This window comes from Anguilla rostrata, chromosome 10 (assembly GCF_018555375.3).
Source record: "Anguilla rostrata isolate EN2019 chromosome 10, ASM1855537v3, whole genome shotgun sequence".
Classification (NCBI taxonomy): Eukaryota; Metazoa; Chordata; class Actinopteri; order Anguilliformes; family Anguillidae; genus Anguilla; species Anguilla rostrata.
This window is the reverse complement of record NC_057942.1, coordinates 21,026,875-21,045,522: the sequence shown is the minus strand read 5'-3', so window position 1 is coordinate 21,045,522 and position 18,648 is coordinate 21,026,875. Positions and strand designations below refer to the sequence as shown.

General features: G+C 40.8%; 1 protein-coding gene across 7 annotated transcripts in view; it reads left to right on the top strand.

Annotated features, from left to right (window-relative positions):
- The window catches only part of LOC135233747 (uncharacterized), a 789,909-nt gene that overhangs the window by 156,709 nt on the left and 614,552 nt on the right, over window positions 1-18,648 (top strand). The window lies entirely within an intron of this gene.

Sequence of the window (18,648 nt, the reverse complement as noted above, 5' to 3'; positions counted from 1 at the left end):
CTCAAGGAAAAAAACAAAAACCGGCACACTGTGGTTCCCCAGGACCAGGTTTGAGTATCACTGACCAGGGTTGAATATCACTGCCGTAAAACGAAAATTACACCCATATAAAGCAGGTTGTTGTTCCAGCCCAGCACTGAGCCTATGTTTAGTTTGTTATTACTGATGTATTTTGTGCTTTTAACATGCTTTTATCTTCTAGCCCACCTCCCCTTCCCTTAAGTGGCTTTTGTCGCTTGTCAGGCCGCCATTGTAAATAAGAATTTGTTCTTAATGACTTGCCTGGTGAAATAAAGGTGAAAAAAAAAGCGGAGACACCTGATTCTACTTATGATCTTGACTGAAGACCTTGATTAGTTAATTTGTTGAATGATTAATTTTTTGTATTTTTGTTTTTACTTTTATGTGCAAATTAGATTTTGTATAACTGCCTTCATTTTAATTTCGGCATTGTTAGAAACAGTGGGAAATCCCCTCTCTTAAAAAACAAACTCCCTAGCATCACCTTTCAGAATATTAGTAACCTTTATATTTTGGATATGTCATTTTCAGGTTTGTGTTAAAAAAAATTTTTTTTTTTAAACGGTGCTACAGAAGGGATTCATGCTTACATTCCCATTGATGTCCCACAAGCATCAGTGAAATTTGTACTGGGTGATTCTTGTTCACTGAGTGGCGTCACTCCCAGCGCATGTGGATGAAGGGAGGAAACCACGCTCAGGTATACCTCTGTGACCACAAAGGTGCAGGACTGCATTAAACGTGTCTGTTTTACATTTGTGCCAAGAGCATGTCCTGGGACAGGTCGGAAATGTAAATGAGGTGAAAAATAGCATCATTAGGTGAACAGTGAAAAGCCATTTTGGGATGGGACTCTAGCAAATCCATCATGTCAGCGCCAATCCTGGCCCTCAATATCATTGGCCACTGGGGGATGGAGGTAACTGCATGGTACCCTTGTTCTGTGGGCTTGTCATTGTGTGCTAACATTGGATCTGTGTGTGCTCAATAACCTGTTGATACACGTAAGGAATAAACCACGACGGGCTGTCCCGTTGTTGGAAAATAATGTACGACGGGGGTCGTGATGCGGCCGAGGTGAAGCTAAATCAACTGAAAGTTAAATATTCTTCTGCGGCCTATTACTTTACCGTTGTCAAGCAAAATTCTGGTTGGTAGTTCTATTTGCACCGTTGATAAGCAAAAATCTCTGGTCATTAATTCTATGAAAACAATGATTCTATCAATGTCGTTCCTTGTCGTTTTATACCATACAATTAGCACCAATTTTGGTCATTTTTGTCATTACATTATTTAAGAAAACTGCATAAAACCATAACTCAATCAAATTTATCTCCCTAGCACTGTCTTGCTTTTTAAAATGGTGTGGTCGCGCAGTGTAGACATAGTGTCTGAAACCCTCTGAAACCGGGTTTGAATGCCAGCTAGCTTTATCATAGGTTCGCTGTCACTTGTCACCTAGCCAATATAAAAATTTTGGGTTTTAGGTCAGAATGGCCTCACGGCATGCTTGTTATCCTGGCTAGCTAGCTAGCTGACTATTGCATTGTATTAAAAACAGTGGTTACTATATGCAATCGTTCACAAAGACACGGATGAAAATGTGTCCCGTAGCCATGAGTTAAATACGGAACGCCTATTCACAGTGGCGATTTTAGCATGGCATTTCTGGTGGGGCAGTTTTGTATGACGTCACCATCACAAAAAATAAAGGTAGCCAATTAGTCTAGGGTAGGCCTATGCTATTATATGGGCTGTGCTGTAAGTGCCAGGGAGCAGAAAGATTTCCAAACTGAATACAATGTATCGCTTCAGTTCTCAGCGGGACACAGAACGCTACATTGAGGTTGCCTATACTGCAACAAAGTAAAAAGATGAGACAGTCACATGTCTTCAATAACTTGCTTTATCATGCTTTATCAAAATCGTAAATACAAGCATGTGGCACATTGTTAACTTGTAGGAAACTGAAATTGTAAAACAAGAACAAGTTTTATCAATTGTATTTCTTTAAATGTCAAATGAATATGCAAACATTTTATACAAACATTTGGTATTGTAATGTTTCTTAAGACACGTGATGTATAGGCCAGCCTGGGCGCTGTAAAAACCAAGTAGCCTAGCCTAGCCTACATCAGGGAGAGAAGAGAGAATGCAAGAGCAAGAGAGGGAGCGTTATTATGCAGGCATGCAGAATGGTCAGCATCAGAGCAGAGGCTATAACGTACTACAAAAGCCACATTAACACACACAAAGTAGGCTAATTAACGGAGCTACATGAATATTTGAGAGCCATAGGCCGAGCCCTATCCAGGGTTCTAAAAGCGACAAGTGTGTTTGCCCATCAAAGGTCCAGCCATTACACACAACATTTAGTCCTCCACTTTATATCAGTCTAAAATGTTTAAAATTACTACAAATTCAAAACCAAATAGTCTACAGTGAACGGCGCACTGTCCATTTGTCATACATGCCCAAACAAACATATCAGCTCCAAAAAAATATGACTCAAAAGATGACCAATGCAGCTCACTTGAATAGGAAGGTAGTGTCAAATAAACTTCTGGCCGATACAGCTTATTTGTACTCAGAACGAGCACGTTTATTAACTTCACAATAACATCATAGCATGTACAGTACACAAGGTGCAGTCCACCAACCCTGCTGTCCCACTTCCTTTTTATCACAGCCTAGCTGCTTATTCTAGTTCTCTGATTGGTTACACGGTATGTCGGTCTATTTGTATTACCCAATACCTTGACATCTCCCCCTCAAATTATCCCCCCCTCTGGATCACAGGGTTACAAACAAGCAATAACTCATTTTACTCTGGACTTGTGACATACTGAACCTTAATGTGTTACCTTAGCACTCACGCATTAAGGCATCATACACATCATAAACATAAACATAAACATAAACATTTGCTAACTTAAACTGACAGTCCAGTAGTGAACAGCTTAACTCTCTTTTTTCAGGATAAACAATAACAATTCTAATTCCTCTTAACTTTTCATTCTATTTAGGACAATGTATATTAGAGTTTCCCCTTTACCTCTTTAGCAGAATATCACATTGCGCTTACATATCCGGTCTTACTACAGGTTTACACACTCTACCAGACCTCGTCACTAACCAACCTTCTGGTGTGTTTCTATTAAGTCCATTACTTTCACACTGTCTCTGACAAGAGCCCTGGTGTTGTGTTTCTGTTCCTATTGGCTCTGTGCTCACTTTCATAGTCTCTGTGTTCACTGTTGCTGCTCCTGGTGGCACGAGTTGTAGATGTCACCTGTTCCTTCTCACCTCTCCTCCCCTCAGAGAATTCACTTGGTATGAGCGCTGGGTACAGCTCTCCCGGATGACAGAAGCTGGTCCTTTCCATGTCTTGTCCTCATCCAACTTTAACAGAACTTGATCTCTCGGTTGTAACGGTGGCAAGTCCTTTACTCCATGTCTCCTGTTGAAGTAAAATGCCTGTTGTTGCTTAGCCTCTGCATCTCTGCATCTGATGAGGGCTTTATCAGGCCACTTAGGGACCAGATTCTTTTTGAGTGAAGGGATGGTGGTTCTGATTTTCCATCCCATGAGCAGTTCAGCTGGGCTTATACCAGTAGAGGTCGTTGGTGTAGCTCTGTAGCACATTCATGCTAGTAGTGGGTCTTCTTGTTTAAGGATGCGTTTTGCAGTTTGAACAGCACGCTCCGCATGTCCGTTACCCTGAGGGTTGTGGGGACTGGATGTGACATGCACAATGTCATACTGTCTGCAAAAGGCATTCCAGGTCTCACTTGTGTATTGTGGACCGTTATCACTGACTATCTGGTCAGGAATGCCAAATCTTGTAAATGTGGATTTCAGTAACTTACCAACCTGGTCTGTTATGGTAGTTGGCAAGTGCAAGATTTCCAAGTAACATAAGTAATAGTCGGATATCACAATGTAGTGTTTGCCTTTATACTCACATATGTCCGTGGCTATCTTTTGCCATGGTCGTTCAGGCAGAGATGTGGGTTGTAGTGGCTCTTTGTGCTGTGTATGCTTGTTTTCTGGCAGAAGTGGCATGTTTCCACACAGTTTTTAATATCAGCAGATATTTTAGGCCACCACACAGTTTCCTTTGCACGTTCTCTACATTTTGACAGGCTTTGATATCCGTCATATATGCGCTCCAGTATTTCCTGCCTCATTGACTGTAGAATTACAATGTGACAGCCTAGTGTGATAAGGCCCTCACATGTTGACAATGAATCTTTCACTGTGTAATAGCCTTTTCCACTGTTTGTGATGCTACTTACTTGTTCAGGCCATCCATCTTTGATCAGCTTCCGTACACTTTGCAGCTGCTCATCCTTCTGTGTAGCAGACCTTATTATGTCCAGTTTGTGCTGTGATATTGGCTAACTGTGAGTGACAGCATTAACATGGCAATCATCTCTGTGGTGTTGTCTCTGTCCTTTACAGGGCTGCGTGCTAAGGCATCAGCAATTACCACTGTTTTCTCTGGTGCGTATTCTGCCTTGGCATTGAACCGCATTAGCCGCATCAGGAGTCTTTGACATTGCACTGGTACCATATCCAAATCCTTACCGTTTATCAGTGGCACCAGAGGCGTATGATCTTTGATAAGTCTGAATCTGTCCATGCCTACCAGGTACTTTTGGAGCCTCTCACAGGCCCATACTCCCACCAAACATTCCTTCTCAATTTGCGCATACCTGGTTTCCGCGTCTGTCAGTCTCCTGGAACAATGTGCAACAGGCTTCCAGCTTTCGTCGTGCAACTGTAGAAGGACGCCCCCTATCCCGTAACTGCTTGCGTCTGCTGAAACAGCTGTCTGTCTTTGTGGGTCATAGTGAGCCAAGACAGGTGAGGTGATAAGGGCTTCTTTGAAGTCGTTGAAATGCTTGTCGCTGTGGCTGATCCCATGTCCAGGCGGTTTCTCCCTTCTGCAGATCATACAGGGGACCTGCTGCTGTTGCTAAGTCTGCTATATATTGATCATGTAATTAATTATGCCCAGTGCTTGCTTTAGCTTGTGAACATTTGTGGGCTCCTGCAGCTCGCTGATGGCGTTCACTTTACCTGGGTCTGCTCTCACTCCACTGGTGTGAGGTGAGGTGGAAAAAAAGGTGGCAAAAGCAGCTAAATCTACGGTGGCCGACATGGGCAAACGCGCTACAACGGCCTGAAACATTTTCATTAGGAGAAACGTGCTGCAGCTTCAGAAACGATGCCAATTCAAAAACACATACGGAAATCCAAAACAAATACAACAACGGAAACGTGCTGCAAATGAAAAAAGGTGCTGCAGAAGGCCAAAACAAATACATCAACAGCAAACATGCTGCAAATACAGAAACGATGCAAAATCAAAAACACACAAACTCCAAAAACAAATGCAACAGAAAAACGCTGCATATCCAGTCAACACAACGGAAGTTCTCCAGAAGAGAAAAAAGAAAACAAATGCAACAGAAAAACGCTGCATATCCAGTCAACACAACGGACGTTCTCCAGAAGTGAAAAAAAAGAGATTAAAAAAAATTAAAGAGGCGACATAAAAAGGTACATATTCTTTTTTACATTTAGCCTTAGTCTTTTACAAAAGAGCAACAGATTTACGTAGCTAGTGTTAGTGTGCTAGATTCTTTGGCTTCTACAAGAGCTTGCTAGTGACAACATTGTGTGCCAGATCTAGCATATAACTCTAGCTAACGTTATCCGTAGTGGTAGCTAACTACTTGCCGGGAGACCCGAGTGTTTTGATTTCATTTAGTTTTCTCTCCTCTACATCGTCTCCACATATGATAGGATCAGCGAGGGGACATTGCATAAGAAGAAGGTGTAGAGAGGTCAACTGGAAGTGAAGAGAGGTGAAAAGGAGAGCAGAACACATAAAACACTAGTTAAACACCCATATAAGCAGGGGTTAAATTGGGGGTGGACGCGGGTGGACGCACCCACCTTTGGTAAATAAATAAATAAATAATTTTGACCGGCAGTTTTACAAATATCTATGACAATCCAATCCATTTTTTGTGTGCTCCAGTCCATGTGTTCCCTCTAGCCAGTTACTCGCTCAACCAATCAAAAATCCGAAGAAAAAAAAAACTCAGGAGGAACAGTAGTTTATATAGACAGAAAGAAAAATATCATTGATTGTCTTGATTATTTGGGAGCGGACACGGTAGGTAATTTCATTAATATGTAATTTCATCTGTGCAACATTTTAAAGAGCGATGAATAAACAACCCCCACGAACGCCAGCTATTAATAACGGCAACTTTGATTGCTTGAGCAAAATCAGCAGGTTGCTGGTCAGCAGCTAAACTAGGATTGAATATTTCCCACATACATAGGCCTAACGGTTTATTCAGCGGCGACTGGTGAGCTGAAAATTGGTGGGGCGCAAAACTTTCCTTTAAACTAATCATTGATCTCAACCTGTTTTCATTAGTAATTTTCCTTCGTTATCAAGCGTGCCAACGATCAGACTAATCAAATGGCAAGTAGCCTAACACATTGCGTCTTCATACCGTGTTAGGGGGATTAAATCATAAATTCAATATATCCATTAAAAATCCGTTTTAATCACCAAGTTGTCTACACTTAACAAACAAGACACACCAGTCTGTTATCTACCGTGTTAGCTTTCAGAATAACCAGCAAAAATAAAACCTGCACTTCAATTTTGTTTACAATCTACGCATTGCAGATAATTGCCATGAATACGAGTGCGAAGAAAGAAGTGCATGTATCCGCAAATAACGTTGATTAAAAATGTGCTCAATTTCATACTGCAAATGAAAATAAATGTAGGCTATAAGGCCTAGGCTACTCGCTAAAACTGCCTATTTGGGGAGAGCTGGCTATATATGATAGTATTGAGTAGCCTATTTTGTGGATTAATTGTATTGATACTCAAGGAAAATCAGGAAGATTCCGCTACTGCTTAATGATTAAAACTGATTTTTCTAAATCGCATTTATCATTTAATCTCCCTAACACAATGCGAAGGAGCTGTGTGTCCCTTTCCAATTGATTAGTCAGATGTTTGCATGATGTTTCAAAGGAAAGTTTTGCGCCTCACCAGTTTAAGACAGGTGGATAAAGGAGGAAGAAAGGAAGGACAAAAGAGGAGGATGACCGATTATTTTCGTGGGTAAAAAAATTCTCAGCATTAATGACACTCAATAAACTTAAAATATTTCTTGTAAAAGCTTGCATCAATAGTATACATTCTTTTTAAAACATTGTTTTCCTTAATTACAATTATGTGCACAATACATTAAAGATACAACTTTTTTGAGCTGAGACATTCATTGGTTTGTACCTTTTTTCACCCACCGGATCTCAGGGTCCACCCACCTCCCAAATCCCAAATTATATAACCCCTTCATATAAGTTACTGAAAAGCAGAACAATTTTTTTTAAATTATTTAAATAGTTAGGAATAAAAAATATCCACTCTCTCTGACGTAACCTCGCCGACCTTGCAAACTCTCCTCTTTTTTACTTTTTTTTCACAGATGTTTTGTCCATTCTGTGGATCCGCCGTGACAGCTTCCCCTGGCTTTTGTTGTGTGTGTGGCAAAAATATTAGATTTCTAAAAGATGTGGCAAACAAAGACCCTGAGGAGATGCCCACCACCAGTGCACATCCTAATGCACAGCCTAGCACTAGTGCAGACTAGTACAGTAGTTAGAAGACTTGGTTTAAAAGTTCAAATTGTGTTCTGGTATTCAAATACATCTCTGCACTATGTGGCTTGTCTAGTTCAATAACTAGCAAATTAAATGTATTCTAAAATGCCCTGCAGGAAAGATTAATGATGAGACTCCTAGTGAGCTTAATAATAAAATAGTAATTAATGTCTCATTCCTGTATTTTTTGGTAGCAGGAAGCTCAGTCCTTCATGAAATTTAGGGCAATAAAAGAGAGGGAGAGAAGGGCATTCTTTTCAAAGACACGTCAGAACTCTAAGAAGGAACAGAAACAGAAAATAGTGAAGGTATGCTCTTTATAACATTGTTTCTATTGTAAATAAATATGTTGCTCACATCTAGTGACCAATGCAGACTCATCCATTATCAAATGACAGGTTGTATCAATTTGTTTCATTTTATTCATTTCCATTTTCTTCTCTTTCTGCAGATTTATGTTATGAGTTATGAGGATGACTGGTGACTCCTTTAAACCTGTGCGAGGGAAGTCACTTCCCCATGATATTCAACCACAATGGTCATCTGAACAACTGTTGGCTGCTGCTGTAAAGAAGCAGAAAGATTTTAACCAGGATATGGTAGATGGTGCCCATTTTTTGTTGTACCCTGATGCTAAAGAAGTTACAAACATCCCAGGAACAGACACCCCTTTCACAGTGCAGAAATACAAGGAGGCAATTGGAAAGGCCTACCAAAGAGTAACATTGTACATTTGCACTGCTGAAGACTTTGCAAACAGTTGTAAGTGCTTCTGACATATTTTACACCTTGTTTTAAGCTCCACTCTGTATTATATTTTAGATTTAAATATCACAGAAGTGACACAATTTAAATATCAGGAAGAGCATCCAAACAGTTCCGTCCCTTCAAACTAAATAGGAATTCCCTCTTTAGGCTTGTATTTCCAATACAACCTTGTTTCTCACCACTATGTTGGTTTGTTGCGCCACAATGCCAAGTTCTAAAGCGAGAGGGGAAATGACAGTGAACACTGTAATGTGCAGTTACCACTTGATTCTACCATTTCACCAAATTTATGTAGTGAGTTTCAATTTAAACATTTTTGATTGATAGAAATGGAAGATTTAATGATTCAAAACATTTAATCATAGGTAAAACTGAGGAGATTAATGAAATTCATCTTTATACCCATATCAATCATGACAATTATTGTTTTTCAAAGGTTACAGTGGACAGTTTTCAAGTGAAGATGACAGTGTGGTCCATGTTAATTTGCCATCTGGAGACAGTCCACTTTCTGACACCGTGGTCAGTTTGCATCTATCATGGCATTTCTCCTTAAGTCAAGTGAATTGATAATATTTTCATTCGATCTAATCTGTCATTTGTGTGTTGTATGCAGGTGTGGGACGGTCCAGATGAAGTGAGCACTCCAAGAATGGAGAACATTTTGCATGGGTAAAATACAACATTGTCAGCATGATATTTTGTTGCACAAGCAGTACAATGTATCCACAGTACAGCAGTTTAAATGATTAATATGAAGGTGCTCTTTGGAAAAAATCAGGGGACAGATCCGATAAACTAATGAAAAAACAAATCCAAGGCACTCTTCTTCAAATTAAAAAGCACAGTGATGTGTACTGTTTTAGTTGGTAAGCCAATGGCACTGTCATTGGATTAACTGCAGTAATTTCTTGGGTAAAACTAGGATGGAGGACAAACCGCAGTCCAGGAACAGGTCAAATCCGCCCAGGGTCAGAACAGTTTCTATGGGTAAGCTGTGTTAACAGTTGCAACCTTTACAGATTTGCTTGATAGTTTGCTGGAAATTGTAGATAAAAAGATGTGGTTCGGGAAACATTATGACGATTGACCATTTTTTGTGATACAGTGTCTTGAATCAGGACAATAACTAAATATTGAAAATTTAGCCCTATATGTCTGAAATTAAAGCACTATACTTGCATTGGAATTTTTGCGCCCCTTTCCTATTTTATTTTACCATTGTTTTTTGGGTGTCCACCTTAATTTTCACATTTATGTTTATTTGTATAGCCCCCAATCACCATGGGTAACAGTGTCAAGAAGCTGAAAAAGCACATTTTTATACATTTCCAAATGACACCCCCAACTTACACCTCAGTGAAGACAAGGAAAAACTCCCACAAACATTTTAGGATGTTCAATCATTATTTTTTGCATCGTTGTCAAATGTTTACGAGCAGTGTGCAGGAATATGCCAAACGTGCTGGTATTGTCTGTTTTAAACCTAATGTTTTTCAAAGAAACAGGACGAAGATTGACATCCTTTCATAGATATGAATTTGAACCATATATTATGTATTTAAAAGTATTTACTCAACGTCCTCTCACTGCAGCAAGTACACAAATGTGTATGTACCAATCGTTATTAACAGCGAATCTCAGCCAGAAGAACACATAGAGCACACTGCAGAGGAAAGGTATCAATTACTACTAATTAGTGTTTCTCTAAATCTTATTTGTGGCTTTATTATTTGAAATCTTAGTACACCACATCATCTTTTACAGCACAGAGGACTTGACTGCTGCAGACATTGTTTCAGAACTCTCAGCGAAGATCTCAAAAACATCTTTCAGCAAGTTCAATATTAATAGAACCAATTTGTGGGATGGAGCAGTCCGCGGCTTCAAACGTGCTTCATTTGACCCGTCTCATGAGATATTAGTGAAATTCACTGATGATGAGGGGCGAGCCGACGACGGAGTGGACACTGGTGGTCCCAAGCGCGAGTTCCTGACCCTCCTAATGAACTGCCTGAGAACGCGAAGAATCTTTGATGGCCCAGAGGACAGGAAATGTCTCACATTTGACAGTGCAGGTAATGATGTTATTTAGAGGGATGTTTCAGAATTTTTAACACCTATTCTTGTTTCTACTCAACAATTAATAAGTACATTACATTTCCACAAGTCCATCCATACTGGAAGTGCAGGAGCTGCTTCTCGCTACTGCATCTGGATTCAAGTGAAAATGAAATCATCTTCTTACACATCTTCATGGGAATGTGGTAACTATTGATTAATGTGGTACTAATTGGACAAAAAATATCAACAGCTGTGAGAGATGATGAATACTTTCATGCTGGGAAGATGATTGCAACTTCTATAGTTCATGGTGGTCCAGGCCCTCGCTTCCTGTCAGAGATGCTCTACCAGCACCTCACAGGAAGAACAAACACTGACATTGAAGCCATACTCGAAGATAAAAGTGATGACATCATGAGAGCTTCCCTGCTTGAGGTAGGTTGGCATATTAACAAAGCTCATTTAGTTTCACTATCACAGTATAACTTATAACATGCCGCTAACTTATCATGTTATATTGATAAACAACCGTAACCAGTGTTTTGATGGACAGGAAGGTAAGTAGATCATGACAACATTTTTAGGTTAACTATTCCTTTAACTGATATTATTACCAAACACTGCTGTAACCCCAGGGTCCTGTTTGCTACCATTAACATTATTATTAGCATTATCATCTGCCCTTCACACAGTACCTTGTCGATGTCTCCCCTATAACCTGTGAAGAATTTCTGGCTTTTTTTGTCAGTAAAGTTCTGACTATTAGATCACTCATCTCACCCTGCCTGCACTAGGCATCTCTTTCACACCGGTTAACTCCACTGTGCTAAATCACAACAAACCCATTTCTCTCTCCCACCAAATAGACACTGTTTCTCATATGAAAACTACAACCTGCTCCCTCAATATCATGCCCTCTCAGCTTCTGAAACAAGTTTTGGACTCTGTAGGTCCATGTATTCTCCTTATTATTAACAACTATCTGTCCTCAGGTACTGTTTCATCCTGTCTCAAACATGCAGTAGTTAATCCTCTCCTTAAAAAACCCAACCATGACCCCACAGTTCCAAACAATTTTCAACCTATTTCTAAACCTTCCTCTCCTTTTCATGACATGGCGAAAGTTATTCACGCTTTTATTTCCTGCCATCTTAATTATTGCAACTCCTTATATTCAGGTATCAGTCCCTCTCTATCCCGTCTGCAACTGGTCCAAAATTCTTACTGGCACCAGAAAGAGAGAACATATTTCCCCCCGTCTTGGCCTCTCTTCAGTGGCTTCTGGTACAACAGCAAATTGAGTTTAAGGTTGTACTGTTTGTTTTCAAGATCCTTAACGGGTTAGCCCCCTCATATATCTCTGATCTCCTGCACCCCCAAGTGTCCTGCAGGTCTCTCAGGTCAGCTGGCCAAAAGCTACTGGCTATTCCACGGCCCAGGCTGAAGTGTAAAGGTGATAGTGCTTTTGCGATTGCAGCCCCAACACTCTGGAACAGCCTCCCCCATAGCTCTTTACTACTACTACTTACTACTTTTTTGCCTTTGATTCTATATGAAACTTGTTGTAGGTGTTTTGATCATGTATCTACTTTCTTATTTTATTTTTATTTGTGTCCCTGTGCTATGTTGATGTTTGTTTTTGATGGTTTTGTTGCTCCTTTGATCTTTGATCGCAACTTCAGGTTGGCTCAATTCAACCATGGAATAATGAAATTTTTTATATTTTCTAATGAGCTTTTTTAAAGTTGGTGTTGTCTAAGCATGTTTTGTTACTATAAAAAGTGTCTTTATAAATGACAATTCTATTTTTATGGATATAAAATCTGATAACCAAGCATTAAGTATTTTTTTTAGATAAATTACTTCCTCCTTCATATGTGAGTTTGCCAGCATATTGCTTTATGTTTATGATTGTTGTCTACCCTAGATATCCAATGCAGCTACATTGGATGAACTACACGCGTCAATTGGCAGACATTCCAGGTTGTTGCACACTGCCGGTTGCTTTCAGTACCCTGATGGTGTGGATGACAAAAAGAATCATAAAGGATTTCATGCAATGGTAAATGGTGTTTGTCTAAGGGTTCAGAAAATAAGGACAACCTCATAGAAAGCATAATTGGCAGGTCTACAAAAAAGGTTAATAAAGCAATTGAGGAACTGAATTTTCATTTTTGGGTGAAGTATTCCTTTAAAGCAGTTTGACATGTGCATTGAAGCTCTCCTCCATCTCATTAAACTTAGATGCTTACAACTTAAAGCCTGCAGGTGGCTAACTCCGCCACCTGCAGTATGTAAGTGAATTAATATTGAAAAGCTTAAAAGCATGTGTACTATGACCAATTGTGATACCAAGGTGATTGAGGGTTTACAAGAGAGCAGTTGCATCTGAGAGGTGGATTCTTCACTGGACAATCCTGTACTTTTGAGAGATTTTAATTTTCAGTACTCAAGTTACTCGGACATCATTTAATATATCGTCTTGGTCTTTGTCAAAGGGGTGAATATGCAAGATTATTCGATATAAAATAAGATTGGTAATAATAATAAAAAGATTGAAATTGTTTGAATGTTAGTTATTTGACTGCATGTAAATGTTGACAGATTTTACATTGAGTGGATTAACAAATTAGGTTCATGTATGATTGGTGGGACTGCTCCTTTAAGATGCTGCCATTGTTGTTAGCATCTTAGAGGTGATGATTGCTCTAAATGTTTTCTAGATTCAAGGATGGGCTTTCAACACTAGATGTCATTCATGCTTTGGAGCAGCATGCATCCGTATTCAGGGCCTTTATGTGCTCAAGTGTGGAACAGCTGACATCTGCGACATTGGAGGAAATCTTTGAGGTTCAGCTCAGTAAAAAGGCAGCACAAGACGACAGGAAGAAACCAGAGTACTAGGATTCTGGAGAGACTATCTTCTTGAGACAGAAGGTTTATTTTAATTAGAACAATTGTTCCCATTTTGATATCATCTTCTATTGATGGCAGTTCTATTGAAATATGATATTTTAAAATTAAACTCAATACTTCTACTTTTTTCAGATAAACAAACAGTAATCTTCCTCCAGGACACCCTGATGTTTGCCACAGGATTAATTCCTCCCTCTGGAATTCAGCCATGACCCAAACTGATTTTTCAGTGGACGTCTCGCTTCCCAGTCAGCAGAACCTGTGCAAACACAATCAAAATAGCGATGTCCAAGACTTATGACCAGTTTCAAAATGACATGGACTTTGGAATAGAAAACTCACCTGGTTTTGGACTCCACTAATTTCAAAGATAGTATCAGAAAACACAAATCGTGATGTTGACTTTTTAAGGTGTACTAATGGCCAGCAGTTACTACCTCCATTTTCAAACTGGTTCTGTGAAAGTTGGACTCACATTTCATTACATATCAGCCATGTTCTTCAATCTGATATAGTTTTCCACACAGGACTCCCAGGTCAATGGCTGCATCAGACCACTCCGTCTCTGTAGGTCCTCAAAGTGTGCCTGGAGATGGTCATCTCCACATGGACTGTAGGTTGACTCAACCACAAACTGGCCCAATTCCTCCTGTGAGACTGGGAACCCACAGTCAGTTCCACCAAACCTGGGAGTAAAATATGCACATCAGTTTTTTTAGTTTGTTTTCAGTCAACTGGCACGCTGTAATTCTGGGCATGTGGGCAGCAAATGTATATTGTGGTTCATCTATAAGCAGGAAGTTGTGACGAAGTTAAGTTCATCTTGTATAATGTACTTGTGAGAAATGTTAGCAGTATCAACATGCTCTAATGATGTATTGAATTGTACTTGAAATTTTGTTTTGCAATTTTTGTAACTTAAGTTAGTAAATAAAATAATTTTCTGTCACACTTAAGATTAGTGGAGATTATTAGAGTAATGGCTGACATGAGGTGAATAGATTATGACAGAATCTTTTAATTTTTAGAAAAACTGTATTTTGATTGAAAGCTACTCAACAGGCAACTGAATTTAATTGCATTTTTAGACAGTAATAAAAATCTGATAAAAAAATGTTTAAAATTATTTTAATTGATAGAAACAAACCTGTGAAGCAGGTTGTACATGACATCTAGTTTACCAGATGGACATTGAGACTGGTTAACAGGTCTGACTGTATGCGTGTTCCACTTTTCCCTGCATTCATCAAGGTCCCTCTGTAGCACACCCATGAACACAAACCGCACTAGGCATGTGTGCTCCTGACTGCCACTGAAGAGATGTCTCTCCCTCATGTCATTCATGAGGTCCATCCAGAATTGAGACCTGAACACACAGACTCAAATTAGAGCTGTAGTTTGTTTTAGGTGATGTATTTCCATGTAATGGATTAAAATTAACATTACAATGATCATCATCAAACAACAGTAAACCTGAAGTGCCACAATAAGTATTTACTGAATAAAAGGGGTCCATCTGTGTTTTAACTGGTGATTCTGATCATTTAAGTGGAAAGGAAATCAATGCTCCAGCAACCACACTAGATGTACCACCGTAAATGCACATTTCAGAGAAGGAAAAGGCTACAATCTCAATATCCAAAAATGGGTCAAGCGACCAAGGATAAGATAACTTGTAATGGTATTTATTGAGATCACCTGTGGAGTTTATTTATTCCCAGCTCTGTATGGGTTGGCATGCTCTATTGTCCATCGGATGGTCATTTACACAGAAATGTCATGTTAACCAGCAGAGTTAACATGACATTATGTCATGTAGGGGGCACAATTAGAACGGGGGGCATGGGGGTCCTTCCCCAGAAAAAAGAAAATAATGACGCAATTTTCTGCAATTTGGCATATATATTCAAAGACGTTGGGGGGGGGATTATTTTAAAACATCGCTAAATCAGTTTTTGTAGCTCAGTAATCTCCCACTTTATATTATTATTATTGGAGATTTTCATGTCAGTTACTTGTGTTGTTATCGTTATTGAAAATGACACTCACTTACTCACTCACTTCTACACTAGCTTCTACGCTGCTGTCACTTTTCTTGAAAAAGAGCTAAATCTAGTCTGCTTCACCCAAAAATTTTAAGGGGCATAAATCCATATAAAAAGACTATATCCACAATGCAAATTAATTTAGAGAACATAGATAATAAAGCCACAGATGAAAGGAACCTGCCAAAATGGTAATAGTTGTATTTTTAAACAATGCATAGGAAGCAGCATGAGTACAGATGAGACTGTGCTGACATCACATAGCAGTGTCTGCTCCATTGCCAATAAAAGCTCAGACTGAGCAGTAGTAACCTATTTTCCAAACTGCTCAGCCTCCTTGAAAGATCCATCATCACCACTAGCCTAAGTACATATAACTTGTAACTACACCTACACGCAATTAAATCTGCATACATTTCCATGAAGGAAAAATAGCCTATCCCTTTAAATCTCACCTAAGATAACCTACCTCCTGATTGAGGACAGGGCTGGGGCTTTCTGTTGTTTTTTTTGCATGAAACTCGTGAAAAATACATCTGAAGATGCTTCTACTTCTCTCACCTAAACAGATTAACTGTATGGTGACTGCAGCTTTGGCCAGGAGGTGATGTCGTCAGATGGTGTCCAACGTTCATCGGGTGTTTCAACCCTAAACTGTAACACCCTCTCGTTGGCGGGTCGGCAGTGGTGGCCAAATCACTGCCCATCTCCTGGCTTCCAGCTCAACTCTTCCCTCCTGTTCCATAACCAGCAAGAGGCTCTTTCTGCTGCCTCCCCTAACCTGCGGGCTGCTGTTTTCCTCCCCTTTTGTGTCATTCCAACGGCTGTAAGCATTCTCCACACTGACTGTGCAGGGAATCCTCTGCAGCCGACCTCGACTGGGAATAACCATGCCTGCTATCGTTTCTCCCTACAATCTTGCTGCAGGTCTTAATATTTTAATTTCTTCCTTTCGAAGGCTTGGTCGCAGGCCTCTCCCCATGGGACTGTCAGTTCGATTAGGATGAGCTTTTTAACCTCTTCAGACCACAAGACCGCATCTGGCCTCAAGGTTGTTTGGACGACCTGGGGGAACTGCAGTCTTCTTCCCAGGTCCACCCTCATCTCCCATGATTGTGCTGTTTGCAGTAAGTTGTTCTTTGTTCTCTTTGTGGCTGTTGGCTTCTCTCCCTCCCTCACAAATTTGATTGATGGTATCAGTCTCACATTGGTTGGGCGCTTTTTTCCGTCTCTCCTGCTCCAAGGTGTCCGCGAGCATCGCGAGGACTTCGTCATGCCTCCACCTGTATCTCCCTTGGGTGAGTGCCATTTTACACCCTGCCAGGATATGTGCCATGGTGCCCCTCTCCCAGCAAAGCTTGCACAGCGGATCGTCCCTCATGCCCCACTTGTGCAGGTTTGTTGGAGTTGGGAGTGTGTCGTACACTGACCGCAGTAGGAAGGAGATGCAGAAGGGTTCCAGCTTCCATAGCTCCGCCCATGTAATTTTCCTCTTGGGGAGGTCCCATTTTGTCCAGGCTCCTTGGGATGCAGGCTCCACAGCCTTTTATCTCCGTTGCTCCTCCTCCAAATCCCGCACTTCAGCCTGGATCATGGCTCTCCTCTCCTTTGTGTCTGCTTTTCCCCACTGCTGGAAATGTTTGGTTCCGAGGCCTTGTCTTCCAGTGCATGGATTTCCGATTATGTCCCGAAGCTTTAACATGCTCTCTGCTTGGGCCACTGATGCATTGTCTGCCCACTTGCGCCCTGATCTTGTTGTGACGCCTGTGTCTCTGACTTGATCGTCCTGAGAGTCTCTGAAGGTCAACATGACCCTGCACTTTGCCACCTTGAACTCCTCCACCACAGATGATAGTGGCAGTTGTAACTGGCCGGACCTTATGTGCAGTCCTACTGATGTGAAGCATGTCTTGAATTTCCCTGGTAGTCCTGATTTTTCGATCCTCCTTGAGGATCGAAAAAATCAGACTGTCTGATTTTCAGTGCTGGTGACGTTGTTTTTGTCAGACAGGGAATCGTCAAAACACTTCCCAAGGCATTTGATTGGATTCTCCTCTATTGATGGAATGACCTCCCCCTGGACATGCAGCTTGAACTTTTTGGTTATCTTCCCTTCCTTGATCACCATGCTCCTTGATTTCCTGGCCCATGTTGCCATGTCGCCAAGCGTTGTTAGGACCCACCTTGTCTCCACATGGGTTGTAGTTATAGTGAGGTCGTCCATGTAGCCTCTTATTGGGGGCTGTCTGACACTCGATTCCATTCTTGGCGCTCGGGCTTCTTTCCTGGCAGCTGTTATGAGGAAGTTCATTCCCATGATGAAGAGGATGGGGGAGATTGCACAGCCCATCATAATTCCTTTTTCCAGGTCTTGCCACTGAGTTGTGAACTGGCCTGATTTGAAACGTAACTTGACTCCACAGAAGTAGCTGGCAACTTACTAATGGACTACCAGATGGTGAAGGCAGTCGTAAACTGTCCTCTGTGAAGCAGGTACAGTGGTCCTTGGGTTTTGCTAACTTTTTCCACCGATTCATTCAGAACTTTAGTTCACTCGCCAGAGGTCCTTGTACCTGCTTCGTTTGGACTCCAGAGGCAGAAGCTGCCTTCTCTGAGATAAAGCGACAATTCAACACCACTCCAGTTCTGACTCACCCTGATGCTACCCTGCCTTTCTTGATGGAGATGGATGCCTCTGATGTGGTGGTGGTTGCAGTGTTGTCACAGTGGTATCCCAAGGACCAAAAACTGCATGCGTGTGCATTCTCTTTGTGCCTGAGCTCCGCTGAGAAGAGTTATGACACTGGTAACTGTAAGGTGTTAGTGGTCAAGCTGGAATTGGAGGAGTCGAGACATTAGCTTGAGGGGGCTGAGCATCCATTCATTTTGCTTACCAATCACAAGAATATTGAGTACATCCTGGTGGCTAAACAGCTAAACTCCCACCAGGTAGACTCTGTTTTTATCTGCTTGAGAGGCGCCCGGATATCAACATCATTGCCCCCCCCCCCAAATTTGTTCTCTGTCCCCCAAATTCTTTCCTCTGCCCCCCCCCCCCAAAAAAAAAACTTAGTATGTTCACGCCCCGGCACTTGCATTTAAGACACTTATTATATCATTTTATAAA